The sequence below is a fragment of the Pinus tabuliformis genome, chromosome 2_2, assembly GCF_031772625.1.
Source record: "Pinus tabuliformis cultivar Carrire ecotype Pingquan chromosome 2_2, CPIR1, whole genome shotgun sequence".
Classification (NCBI taxonomy): Eukaryota; Viridiplantae; Streptophyta; class Pinopsida; order Pinales; family Pinaceae; genus Pinus; species Pinus tabuliformis.
In genome coordinates, this window is record NC_142300.1 from 602,084,978 (window position 1) to 602,098,143 (window position 13,166).

At 41.5% G+C, this 13,166-nt stretch overlaps 1 pseudogene; it reads left to right on the forward strand.

Annotated features, from left to right (window-relative positions):
• The first annotated feature begins 10,773 nt into the window (after positions 1-10,773).
• LOC149194092 (protein PLASTID TRANSCRIPTIONALLY ACTIVE 16, chloroplastic pseudogene) lies at positions 10,774-11,781 on the forward strand (annotated as a pseudogene).
• The last annotated feature ends 1,385 nt before the right edge of the window (positions 11,782-13,166 follow it).

Consider the following 13,166-nt stretch of genomic DNA (forward strand, 5'->3'; position numbering starts at 1 on the left):
TCCTCCTCCTAAATCCAATAGTGACTCTCTTGTCGGTGATGGCGTGATTGGCACGGCAAACGCGAAATCGACAAAGGCTTCGTCAAAGAAAGCCAATAAGAATTCGGATCAAAATGCAAAAGAAGAAATTCTTGCTTCGGAAGTAAATGCCGTATCAGCAGATAAAGGCAAAGAAACCAATCAACCAGGAAGCAAGAAGAAGCAAAACAAAGGGAAGAAGAAACAGGGTGAGTCATCTCCTGGAAAGAATTCTTCGAACTCTCCTGGGAAAGGAAAACCAAAAAGTCCATGTTTTATATGTGACGAGGATCATTGGACAGCAGACTATCCGTACAAAGCTGAGCTAAAAAGATTCTTAAAGAATTCACAAACCCCAGCTGTGTTAACTGATCCGTTTTCGAATCCAGGTCAAAATCTGGTTGATAGTAGAAATGCTTCCCCGTCGCAAGTTCTAATGTTGTCAATCTCTAAGCAACAAAATGATGCTTTGATTTCGACAAGGAACAAAGATTACGAGAATCCGCAGCTGTTGAATGGCAAGGAAAGAGATCAACCAAGCAGGTCGACGACAACTTCGGCAGAAGTTGTGCCACCATTCATTACAGGAAGCATTCCAATGATCCATGGAAGCAATCATCCTCTCCAAAATATCGGAGTCATTTTCCTAAAAGACCCTACTTTAATGGGTACTTTTTCCCTACCGCCTCCAAGTAATCTGGCAGAAATGGCCACAGTGGAATATGAAACCTTCTATTTCTAATGGATCTAAAACTTCGAGGATAGTTCCTATCTCAGGTCAACCTCGTTAAAAAATGAAATAAGGAGTCTAGAGGATAGTTCTTTACTGTGTCAACCTCATTAAAAAATGAAACGACCCCCTAAAGTCTAAGGGGCATGCACCTCGTTTGCATTATTATGCTGGGGGCATGCAAAATTAATCGAGCAGTTTTAGCATATAGTTCATGCTCGTTAAAAAATAAACATAAGATCGAGCAGTTTTACCGCGGAATTTATGCTTGTTAAAAAATAGAAAAGCGAGATCCGAGCAGTTTTAGCACATAGTTCATGCTCGTTAAAAAATAAACATAAGATTGAGCAGTGTTTTGGCGCATTCAAGCTCGTTAAAAAATGAACCCATCCCGGTAAATAACCACTGTGATCGTAAATTTATCAGCCATAAAAAGCCTTAGTCGTGTTTTGCACCTGCCACCTCCACTTTCATTTGGCCGATCGTTCACGTCCATATGATTGTTTACCCGTTTTGAGGAACAGCTGCGAAGAGTGATTTCACCTAGCCATCCTTGTGACACTGCCGTGATTGGAAAATTCCAACCTGTACCTGGAATCAGTTGCTATCCCTGTTTATCACTCGTTCCTCAAAAGACGAGTCTTCTTTAAGCTCTTTTCATCTGACTCCTAAAATATTAAAAGATTGCCGAGTTTTGGCCTTCCAACTCGTTAAAAGGACCGGAAGAGCTATCCCTCCTCTAGATTTTAATCTTTTTGGACCTGAGGGATTATTGCACAAAAAGGTCGAGCGCTTGTTTTATTCGGCTCGTTAAAATTATCGAAAACTCATCCCTTCTGTATTGTTTTATACTTTTTCGGACTTAAGGGATTAGATGACGAAAAAGGAATTTTGGAGTTAACTTTATGTACCTTTTCAGACTCTCTAAAAATGAAAAGGACCGAGTTTTCCTTGTTGTTAGACTCGTTAAAATGATTAAATAGCGACAAACTTGTCTTTAGACGAGAACAAGTTTCCCTATCGCTAGGCTCGTTAAAACATAGCGACGGGCTTGCCCGAAGGGCAGGTTATAGAACAAGCATATGTTATCCTCCTCAAGCTTGACAAAAATAAAGAGGTACTGGTCAGAAATGACTGGGGAAAAATTGGGAGAACCTCAAAGATTTAATGGTAGCAAGTCGCTCTTGAACATGACACTTTTCCTCCGTGCCACATCGGGTTGGGTTGTTTCATTCACCGGTCTCATCACCATGGTCTCGCCAAACCATCCACATTTGGGGTAATGCTATCGATCCATCGCATCAGTGTCGTTATATGTTCAAGAGATGTTGTTCAGAAAGAGTCAACCGTGTCCCATCCACTACCATACATCATATTTCATCCTTTCATGACCGCCACCCTGAATCATATTTCACAGATTGTTTTCACCTCCATTAAAATCATTAGCTCCGTTCCGTGTCACTGATGTGGCATTCATTAAGGCCCTCCTTTGACGGATCGCTTCTTGTCGACTTTAGCTCATTATCCAAGAAGTTGATCTAGGAACAACTCCCTCAGTACTTTGAAGCTTGCATGCCTCAATGGCAAGTTTCTCACTTCCGGCGACAGGTATACATCAATGACCTTCGACCAGAAGATTTTGCGTGGTGTTCGACGCCAAGTCCTTTATTCACACCACGTGAATTGTACTGCAGTACCTTGAGGGTTATTATCATTATCGGTGATTCCTCTCGCGCTTGTTAACGGTTTACATCATTGACCGGTAATCAAGCGATGTCTTTCCATGTTCGACTTCAACGCAATTCTCACATGGATCGACTTGTACTTAGAGTGAAGATCGAACGAGTTTGAAGACCCCGGATCTAGTTTCATCCATCCGGGCTGCGATGTATATTCAGGAAATATAAATACATTTGACATGTACATCATTGCAGCAGATGATCATCCTACTCAAAGGATGATAATTTCAGCAGAGAATTATCAGTCTACCATCAGACAATCGTCTGTTCTATGTACCAAAATGAATTTATAAAGCTGAGCATTGGAATGCCCGCCTCAGCTAGATCATGAAAACAGTATGAAAAATAATGTATTGTATTGTATCTTATTACAGGTCACCTCTCAGCAATTGAATGAACTTCGGATCCTCCTGATAAAGCATTTCACCCGATAAACGACCTCATACTTTAGGGGGCGACTGTTATAGACATTTGTGCCTTACAACATGAAGCATGAAATGTCCATAATCTAAGGGATCCAAAGTCCCTAAACATGTTGTTCCTACCCCTAGAGGAACAAGGTCAGCAAACCACAGCACTGAATAAAAGTTCTCCACCTGAAAACACTCAAAAACAAGGCAATTCTGGATCATGTCAACTGCTCCACTGAGCATCTGCGCTGAATGTCAACTGCTCCACTGTCTACTTGCGCTGAATGTCAACTGCAAAGAAGGCTACCTGTGCTGGGCGAGTTGGGACATGTGGCACAGTCATTCCTCAAGGTGTCAATGCCCAGGAAGCTTCCAAAATGACACTTGGATCAAGGAATTCGACTGGTGATGAGTAAGAGGGTCTAGATCTCCAAGTGGAAGCAAGAACCTCCAAGTGGACTCAAGAACTGAAGAATAACTGAAGTGAGAGAGGACACTAGTAAGCTCTCAAGCTGACTCATCCTTTCTCCAAAAATCCTATATATAGATCTCTCTCATGAGGTCTCGGGGGGCTGGAATCTTGTGAATGCAAAGAATTGCTGTTGGTTTGGGTTTAGAACTATTGGGTGATTTGCTTTGAAGGAGGTGAAGAGGAGATTTCTTTCTGTTGGGAAGGTGATGCTGGATTGGGCCTCTTATGGTTGTTTCACTTCCTGAACTTTACTTCTTCCATTAATAAAGCATTTGAGGTTCTTCTATATGCATGTGTCTCAATGATGTATTGTTATACTTGTGTATTTGATTTATTCTAATCCTTGAATCAATTATGAATGTATGCTTCTTGTAGTTTCCCTCTCTTGCCATTTTGCAGGATCTTGGTGTAGCTGGGCCAGTGAAAGAGCAAGGAGCTGGGAGCAAGCAGCAAGGAGAGAAGATTGGATCAACCATTAGCGAAAGACATCGGTTAATGGATCTCTTTCTCCCCTATTGTACTTTCATAAAGAAGAAATCTTAGATAGCTTTGCTTTGATTGTTGCTGAGGTACTATCACCCTTAGAGTGGGATAGGGTCATTCCGTATTGGATACTTTTCCCAACAACACCTTGTAGTTATAAGGTCAACGACTGGATGTGGCTTGTGGACCGATTCTATAAAAAAAATTCCGGCTGGGAATTTAGATGCTTATCTATGGGGGCCATATCACTTTGACCCATGCGGTGATCACAAAGTTGGGAGTGTACTGAGCACACTTATATCATCTGCCTCTCTCCATTATTAAAAGACTCAATGGGATCATGGAAAAATTCATCTGGTATGGCATGATAAATAAGAAAAAATTCCATCTGGTCTGGTATGATAAATAAGAACAAATTCCATCTTGTCAAGCTAGACCACCTCTCACTTCCAAAGCGTATGGGTGGATGGGGGATTCTGAATTTGAGGAGATTTGATTGGGCATTATTGCTTAAATATTTGTGGAGAGGGATATTTGAGGATGGCACCTGGGGCATGAAGGACCTAGATTTTTCTCTCTGAATGCGTAGAGGGTGTATCGGGATCACATCGGGCTCAAAAATTTGGCTCAGCTTCACTAAAATTCGCAATTTCTTTCTGCAACAACTTGCCTGGAAATTGGGTTATGGCCACTAGATTATCATTGGTTTGGATCAAATTTTGCGGATTGAAGCAACCTATAATATATCTGATGGTTTTATACACTTTTTAAACAGTCACGTAATCTTTTTCTGGCAATAGGTCCGAGCAACTAAAGTTCCTCTCCTTATTAGTCGAGCCCCGTTGCCGGTCCTCATTTTCCCGAAATAATGAAGTGTTAAGCTTTGATCCATTATGGCAGGGTAGATGTCCTATTTGGAAAAGGGCATGGGAATTGTGTTAAGTTATGGTATGTGATGAGCCCCAAAAATGGACAATTATTTGGGCTCATTCAACCTCCTAATTTGACTTAATCCACCATTCTCATTAGTTCATTTCATGTTTTTGATTATATTTATGCTAATAGAGTGAATTTGGTTAGTCATTATGCCAACAAGTCTAATGGGTGCTTTGTGTAGCCTTTCTGGTCAATTTGGAGACAAGATTGAAGGTCTTAATGAGCACTTGGCAGCCAAATTCGTGGGAAGACAAGGGAGAGGATTTGTGGGAAGGTGTCCCCTTCATTTATGGATCCTTACCTCGAATTCTCCACCATCAGCTTGGAGTTCAAGGGCCACCGAATCAATCAACACAAGGGCAGCCAAGCAAGTCATGTAGGACTGCTGTTAACTACAAGTCTTGGGCAGCCGAGTCCCTAAATTTTAGGAGGACTGTTGGGTCCTCAAATTGTATAAATAAGAAGGCTTAGGGCCTCATTTTGGTTAGCCAGTGGATGTTAGCTAGTTAGCCAGTAGATAGTAGCTAGTGGTTAGTCATTTTGTAGCCAATAGTTAGCTAGTTTGTAGTTCGATTTTTATGCAATAGATTAGCTTTGCTTTCAGCTCATTTTCAAGTCCTTCTTGTGGACAGTTTTGATGTAACTCTTCATTTCTTGATCAATAAAGATGAATCCAGCTTTGCACCAGCTCTAAATCTCTCTTTGGAGGCTGTAGCTCTTGGGGTGGGGCCCATCTCAAGCGCCCAGTACCTCCTTTGTTTATCTTTATGTGTTTTGCTGCGTTCTTAAAATAAAATTTGCTATCTAGATTTAGATCTTGCTTCGTTATTTAGATTTCTTTTGATGGTTAAAGTAGCTATTTATGTTTAGAATATATTGGTAGGATAATAACAGGAAAAAGCTCCAAAAAAGGGTCAGCAAACGCTTTTGGTTTCACCTCTTCCTTATTGGATCAGGGGCTGGAGTTGAAGTAACCATGCTGTCCCAAACAAAACACTTTCTTTGCTTCACCATGCAATCATTAGTGTTTGAATCTCGTTCGTAGAACTTGATATCAGTTTGGATGCATGCTTAGGTTTATGATCACTTAGTTTCATAGTTGTTTCACATGGTTTCACTGCAAATAAACTTCTGTTCATTTCCTTTTGCTGTTAGGTCAGATTAGAGTGAAGTAACTAGGTCATAGGTTTTATAACTAGATCTTCGTTTTCTTGCATGTATTTGTTTGTTCAGTTTGAAAAACCACTTGCAGAGTACCTGTTATCCTTCCTTACCTGCCCATCCTCCATCCAACCTACCCGCTTCACCCTTCACTTATAACCCTTACCTTACATTTGCCGCATCCGCTTACTTTGCCATGATTCTCATCTTCTTGTGCAACATCGTTTCATCCATCCTTGAACAAATCCAATCGCTCCTTAGCCTCCTCCACCAAGTCCTAGACCTCTTCACACCCCTATTTCACCTTCATACTCATTCCTCCATCTTTTTCCCTCCATCCATGCTCCAAAATCCCATTTCGAAACATCCTGTAGAAGAATTACAGAACATCCTGTAGAAACCCCTGCAGACTTCCTGTAGAAGTTCATAAACACGGTTGCATGGCATCCAGACTTTGTGAAACTCTCGGAAAGAATGTTAGGGATCCCTTAGACCCTCTCTGTACCTTCCTGACCTCTTCCATGCATTTCTCCTCCTTGATCCACCTCTGCACAGTGAAAAGCCAGTTAAAAGCACATGCATGATAATTCTAATAGCTTAATCAAAAATAAAAAAAAGATGTTTTCTTCAGATAGTGATAACTTAGACACATGCATTTTACCTTCCTAGAAGTAATGGCATCTCTTTTCGTAGTTTGCATTCTCTCCTTTGCATCAGTAGGACTAGCTGGTAGAATTAGGGTTTGCTAGGGTTTGCGTTTCTTTTTGGCTTTCAGTTTCTTTTAGCAATTAGATTAGCTTCTTTCGAGTTAGCTTTCATCCATCAATTAAAAATATTCTTCTAAGAGCTCATAGAAGTTGGCTTAAGCTCCTAGTGGACTTGTGCCAGCTGACCAAGTGACAGCTGCGGCAAGAGCTAGTACTTGTGCATACAACACCGTCGCTTTCAAGTTTGTTATGAACTACCGGGTTGATAAAATTAAAGAAGGGAGTTCTAGGAGTTGTAGCATTATTGCTACAATACTGGAGCCCACCATCTTTTTGGCGCCGTTGCCGGGGAAGCGTTAGTGTATTGGTGATTGTCGCTTTTCTTCTATTTTCCACTACAATCTTCTGCTAAGTAGTTTATTTCATTTCCATTATGCAAGTTCGTTTATGCAAAAGTAGATTAGCATTTCCCGCTTTCATAGATTAGCATTTCAATTCCGCAATTTCATTTCTGCAAGCGTAGATTAGCATTTCAATTGCGCAAGCGTAGTCTAGCATTTCATTCCTGCAATTTCATTTGAGCAAAATAGATTAGTCCTTTCCTGCTTTCAATTCAATTCCGCATTTTCATTTTAGCAAGATAGTTAGTTACAGTTCAATCTATTTCAGTTTTGCAGGTAGAAGTAGGAAAAAAGCAAAAATCAACCAAAAATATTTCATTTCATGCATTGTAGGAGTAGAGATAAGTTAGATTGCAGAACACCCCCACTGCTTCACACAACCAACATTCTCTCTTCTTCGATGGCTGTGATTAAAGAACCCCTGGGTGGACATCAAGGCATATTTAAAGAACCTCTAGGGAAGAAGAAGAAGAAAACATTCCTCTGGAGAAAATGGCTACAAGTAGAAATGTTGGGAGCAATACCTGGTCCAAGAATGAGTTTGCAACTCAAATGGAAGATTTCAAGAGTGATATGAGGCAGTTCCTTGCCATGCAACTGGATACCTTACAGATCCAAAGGAAGCAAGAGGGAGCCAAGAGCGCTTTGGTCATCTTTTGTCCTAGGTGCACTAGAAAGCATCCTAGGAACGAATGTCCAATGCACTCCCTAGAAGTGTGTTTCATCTGTGAAGAATACCATCCTACAAATCAGTGCCCTTCCTTGCCTGGACTTAAAGTTGCATATCAAAGAGTTAAAGGAGCCACTGAACCACTCTATTATATGAACCAAAGGAAGCCGCATGAACCTAGATCTTATCAGCAGAAAGTGCAAGGGACATCCGAGACCTATTATGACCCCTATCAAGCCACTTTCATGCCTTCTTGGGGTCCCCCTGCTCATCCTTCCTGGTCTACACCTCCTCCTTGGTCATATTCTCCTTGTTCCTTCATAGATCCATGTTATGCCCTACCAGTTGCTCATTCATTTCAATCTTATGCTCAGCCACAGCCTCAGTGGAATGCACCTTATCAGGAGTGGAGGCCCCAGTACAACTCTCATCCCGCTCATTTTCCTCCACCACCTGCTCATCCACAACCATCGCCTCCTCCTCCACCAAGGCAACCCCAAATGCCTACCCAACCACAATGCCATCCATCTCCATCTCAATTTCACACCTCCACTCAACTACCCGTACCATTTCCAAAGCCATACCATGGAGTAGCTCAACCCAATTGCAAAGCTGAGGCACAACATGTGCAAATGACTCCTTTTGAGCTCAATGATGTTCACCAAAGCTCAGGAAGAGTGTTGCAAAACAGAGATTATATTGACAACATTGAAGGACCAAAGGAAAAAGAAGATTCCAAAGAGGAGATCAAAGAACCATGGGCTGCACTTGATGAAGAGAAGAGATCAGAATCAGAGATCGAGAGAGTTCCTTCATGGTTACCATCAAATCTTCCATGTATTCAAGAGAAAGATCAGCAAAAAGAGGAAGATGAGAAAGTCATGTTAGAAGGTGACATGAAACATGATCCAGATCAGCAAAAGAACCAAGGATATCAGAGCTATATTGAGATATGGTTTCAGAAGGTGACTAAGTTGCAGCGGTACTCTCTTCCTCAGCTATGTTTGATCCCTTCAAAGTCAGATCATTTGGTCTCTAAAGTCCGGATAGTTGTCCAAGCATGCATTTCGAGCCTTCACATCATTTTTTCTCTAATCTCGATGTGCACATGGCTCCATTGGAAGTATTCTTATACTTGAAAATGATTTTGTTTTTCAAGTAGGGTAGGGTAGAAGAAAAAAAAAAAAGAAAAAAGAGAAAAAAATGAAAATAAGATGAAAAAATAAAAATCTAAGGTGAAAACCTCCTCGGAGGCGCCTTAGATTGGCTCATTGATTGAAAACCTCCATGAGGCGGTCAATGGGTTGGAAAGAAGAGAAAATAAAAAGGCAATAAGATCTTTGGGTGAAAACCTCCCTTGGAGGCGCCCAAGGCAGGCAATTAGGGTGAAAACCTCCATGAGGCGCCCTAGTTGTTTTAAAAAAAAAACATAAGAGAAAAAGAAAAAGAAAAAGAAAACTAATTCCATTGGCTAATTGCAGGTTTCAAGAAGGACGTTTCATGATAGGAGGAGCACTCAAATCAAGGTTAAAGGAATTTTTCTTGTGCCTTCTACAGGAAGCTCTGTATTTCTACAGGAAACATCCTGTAGAACCTTTGGACGAACCAAATTCAAGTCTAAAATGGAATATGATGGTGGGAATCTGTTGATTAGGCCTACAAGCACTTGTGTGTCCATCCCTTGCCTTTCTCCATCATTTTTTCCACCTCATTGTGCTTCTCATTGTGCTTCTACAGGAACTTCCTGTAGAAATTGTGGGAAACTAGACATGGATTTCAAAAAGTGGTTTGGCGAACATGGTAGCTTCCTCAAGGGTTCAGAAGTCCTCATGCAATCTTCCAACTCCTCCTCCATCATCTCCATACCTGCATCACAGCCAAAATTCATTTTTTCATACCATGCAACAAAAATGCAAAGTGCCTTGAAGCAAAAACACATAGAACAAAATTTGTTTTTGCCATAACTTGAAAACCATGCATCCATTTGACAAACCGTTTTATGGGGAATTGTACAAGGGTGATGGCAACACGCTTGAGCAGTTTCAGCCAATTCCGGTGCACGGTTCCCAAGAAATCAGCCTCCATCACCATCAGCCATTTTTGCATTTTCTCCATATCCGTGCATCTGTTTTAAAACCTGTTTCATGGGGAGATGCACATGGGTGATAGTAGCCTACCCAAGCAGTTTCAGCCGATTCCGATGCACGGTTTCCGAGAAATCGATCTCTGAAATCTTCAGCCATTTTCCATTTTTCTCGAAATCCGTGCATCCATTGATCACAATTTTGCTATGGGAGGTGCATCATGATGATAGAAACATGCTCAACAAGTTTCAGATCGATCCGCTTTACCGTTTGGGAGAAATGGCGAAAACAAGTTCTGGTTCTGTGACAATGCAGCAGCAGTAGCTTGAACGTGCAGATCTGAGCGTGGAAATGGACTCCTGCAGCATGCATCTGGCTAGAGGACACCTGCACAAGGAAAACAACCAAAAATTAGCAGCCAAGCCACATGCAATCAGAAAAACCAATGCATGCAGCAATGACAGGCCACAACAGCTCACGACAGCCATTCAACTTCGAGGTATGTGACTAAAACTCATTCTTCTATTGCATAAATTTAATTTAAAAACTGCATGAATTAATGGAATGGTGGGATTAAGCCACGAATTATCAAGGTTAAGCTGATTGTCTTCTCTAGAACTCAGCTGGCAGTCACGCAGTACACGTGGACAGTTGACTCACGTGAAAATTTAAAAAAACAGGAAGCGTTGGCCGTTTGAACTCTAGTGCAACTGATCCAGAAGAGAATATGCAGTTCATGATAGCACTACAGTCTGCATGTGGCCACGTATGCCTGGCCACTTCACTTTCTCACCACGAATCACGCTGTAATTGAAAAACAGGCTCGGCTCACTCTCACCACCCGCTGATTCATTTGCACCTGCAATGTTCTTAGCCGAAGTACGCGTCCTCTGCTCCCACAATCTATTAACTTGTCATCCTCCACCAAGATTTCTCGGCCATTTTTTTTTTAAAACCCACCTATGCAAGGGCGTTCTACAGAAAACGGGTGGGTCTTCTACAGGAAGTACGACACAACTTTCAAAAGCAGAGAAAATGGATTTTTCTTCGACAAATTTGGAGTCCCGAGAAAGATAATTGCTGCAGAGGATGCCAAGCGTCTTAATGCAGTAGAATTCAGTTTTGAGGATATTGAATCCACAGCTAAAGCCATCGGAAATGCCAGTAAAGCAGTGGTATCAATAGGACCCACAGAGGATGGACCTAATTCCAAAGTTACTACAACTGATGCTTTGAACGTTATTGAAGAAGCCAAGCTAGCAAATGTGAATCATATTGTTGTGTTTACGAATCTGATGGAGGGTCTTCAAATGTTCTTGATGGAATCTCTTCATTTTTCAGCAACTTGTTTGGAAAATCAAAAATATCATTATCAGAGCTTACTGAAAGAATTGTGGAAATGGGATTAAGTTACACTATCCTGAAGGCCAGTTCCACAGATGATTTTATTTCAGAGAAAGACTGCAACCTTGTTCTTAAGGCGGAAGGAAGTGCAGACGTAAACAACAAAGTAATCAATGCAAATTCAGCATTGCATTCCATGGTTTAAGGTTTCAAAGACACAAGTTGCATCTGTGGTAGCTGAGGTTTTCGTAAACACTTCCATCTCAGAGAACAAGACTATTGATGTTGCAGCCAGCCCTTCTGCACCTTCTCTGCTAGTTTATGAGCTTTTAAGTGCCATTCCAACAGATGGAAGAAAGGAAGTTTTTGCCTAGGCCCAAGCGAAAGCCAAAGTTGAAGAAGAAGAGCGCACAGTTGTAGAAAATTCACGCAAAAAAGAATAGGAGCTTGCTAAACAACTTGAAGCAGAAGCAAAAAGGCTTGCAGAAAAAGAAGCTGAAGCCACTGAACTCGCTGCCCAAGTCAAGGCAGGTGCTGCAACTACTTCATTCGATTATTTTGCAAGCAAGGCTAAAGCATTCGGTGTAGATATTTTTGGGGCAAGGCAAATGATGACAAGTTGGTGACAAGCCAGAAAAGCACAACCCTACAGATGTATCCAACAACATCAGTGATTGGAACACTGGCATTAAACCAAGCTGCCAAAACAGAGGGGGACAAAACCACACTAACACCCAGGGAGAAAAGACTACAGAGTAGAATGGAAAGGACTGAACAAGTCCACGTCAGTGAGGGCACCTCTAAGGTAGCCACAGCCAAGCTGAAAGGAAAATCACCCACAGCCAAGCAGGATATGGTGGTGCTGTCTGTTTCTACAGGAAGACAGAGAACTGTTTCTACAGGAAGTTTGGAGAAAGGGCAGCAGAAGGAGAAATTGGCCGAGATTTTAGCCAAGGAGGCCACCAGGGCCATCAAAGATGAGGAGAGAGATTGGTTGCTCAGAGGATGAGCAACACTTTCAGTAGGGGGTGATGATGAGCCCCAAAACTGGACAATTATTTGGGCTCATTCAACCTCCTAATTTGACTTAATCCACCATTCTCATTAGTTTCGTTGCATGTTTTTGATTATATTTATGCTAATAGAGTGAATTTGGTTAGTCATTATGCCAACAAGTCTAATGGGTGCTTTGTGTAGCCTTTTTGGTCAATTTGGAGACAAAATTGAAGGTCTTAATGAGCACTTGGCAGCCAAATTCGTGGGAAGACAAGGGAGAGGATTTGTGGGAAGGTGTCCCATTCATTTATGGACCCTTACCTCGAATTCTCCACCATCAGCTCGGAGTTCAAGGGCCACCGAATCAATCAACACAAGGGCAGCCAAGCAAGTCAAGTAGGACTGCTGTTAACTACAAGTCTTGGGCAGCCGAGTCCCTAAATTTTAGGAGGACTGTTGGGTCCTCAAATTGTATAAATAAGAAGGCTTAGGGCCTCATTTTGGTTAGCCAGTGGATGTTAGCTAGTTAGCCAGTAGATAGTAGCTAGTGGTTAGTCATTTTGTAGCCAATAGTTAGCTAGTTTGTAGTTCGATTTTTATGCAATAGATTAGCTTTGCTTTCAGCTCATTTTCAAGTCCTTCTTGTGGACAGTTTTGATGTAACTCTTCATTTCTTGATCAATAAAGATGAATCCAGCTTTGCACCAGCTCTAAATCTCTCTTTGGAGGCTGTAGCTCTTGGGGTTGGGCCCATCTCAAGCGCTCAGTACCTCCTTTGTTTATCTTTATGTGTTTTGCTGTGTTCTTAAAATAAAATCTGCTATCTAGATTTAGATCTTGCTTCGTTATTTAGATTTCTTTTGATGGTTAAAGTAGCTGTTTATGTTTAGAATATATTGGTAGGATAATAACAGGAAAAAGCTCCAAAAAAGGGTCAGCAAACGCTTTTGGTTTCACCTCTTCCTTATTGGATCAGGGGTTGGAGTTGAAGTAACCATGCTGTCCCAAACAAAAC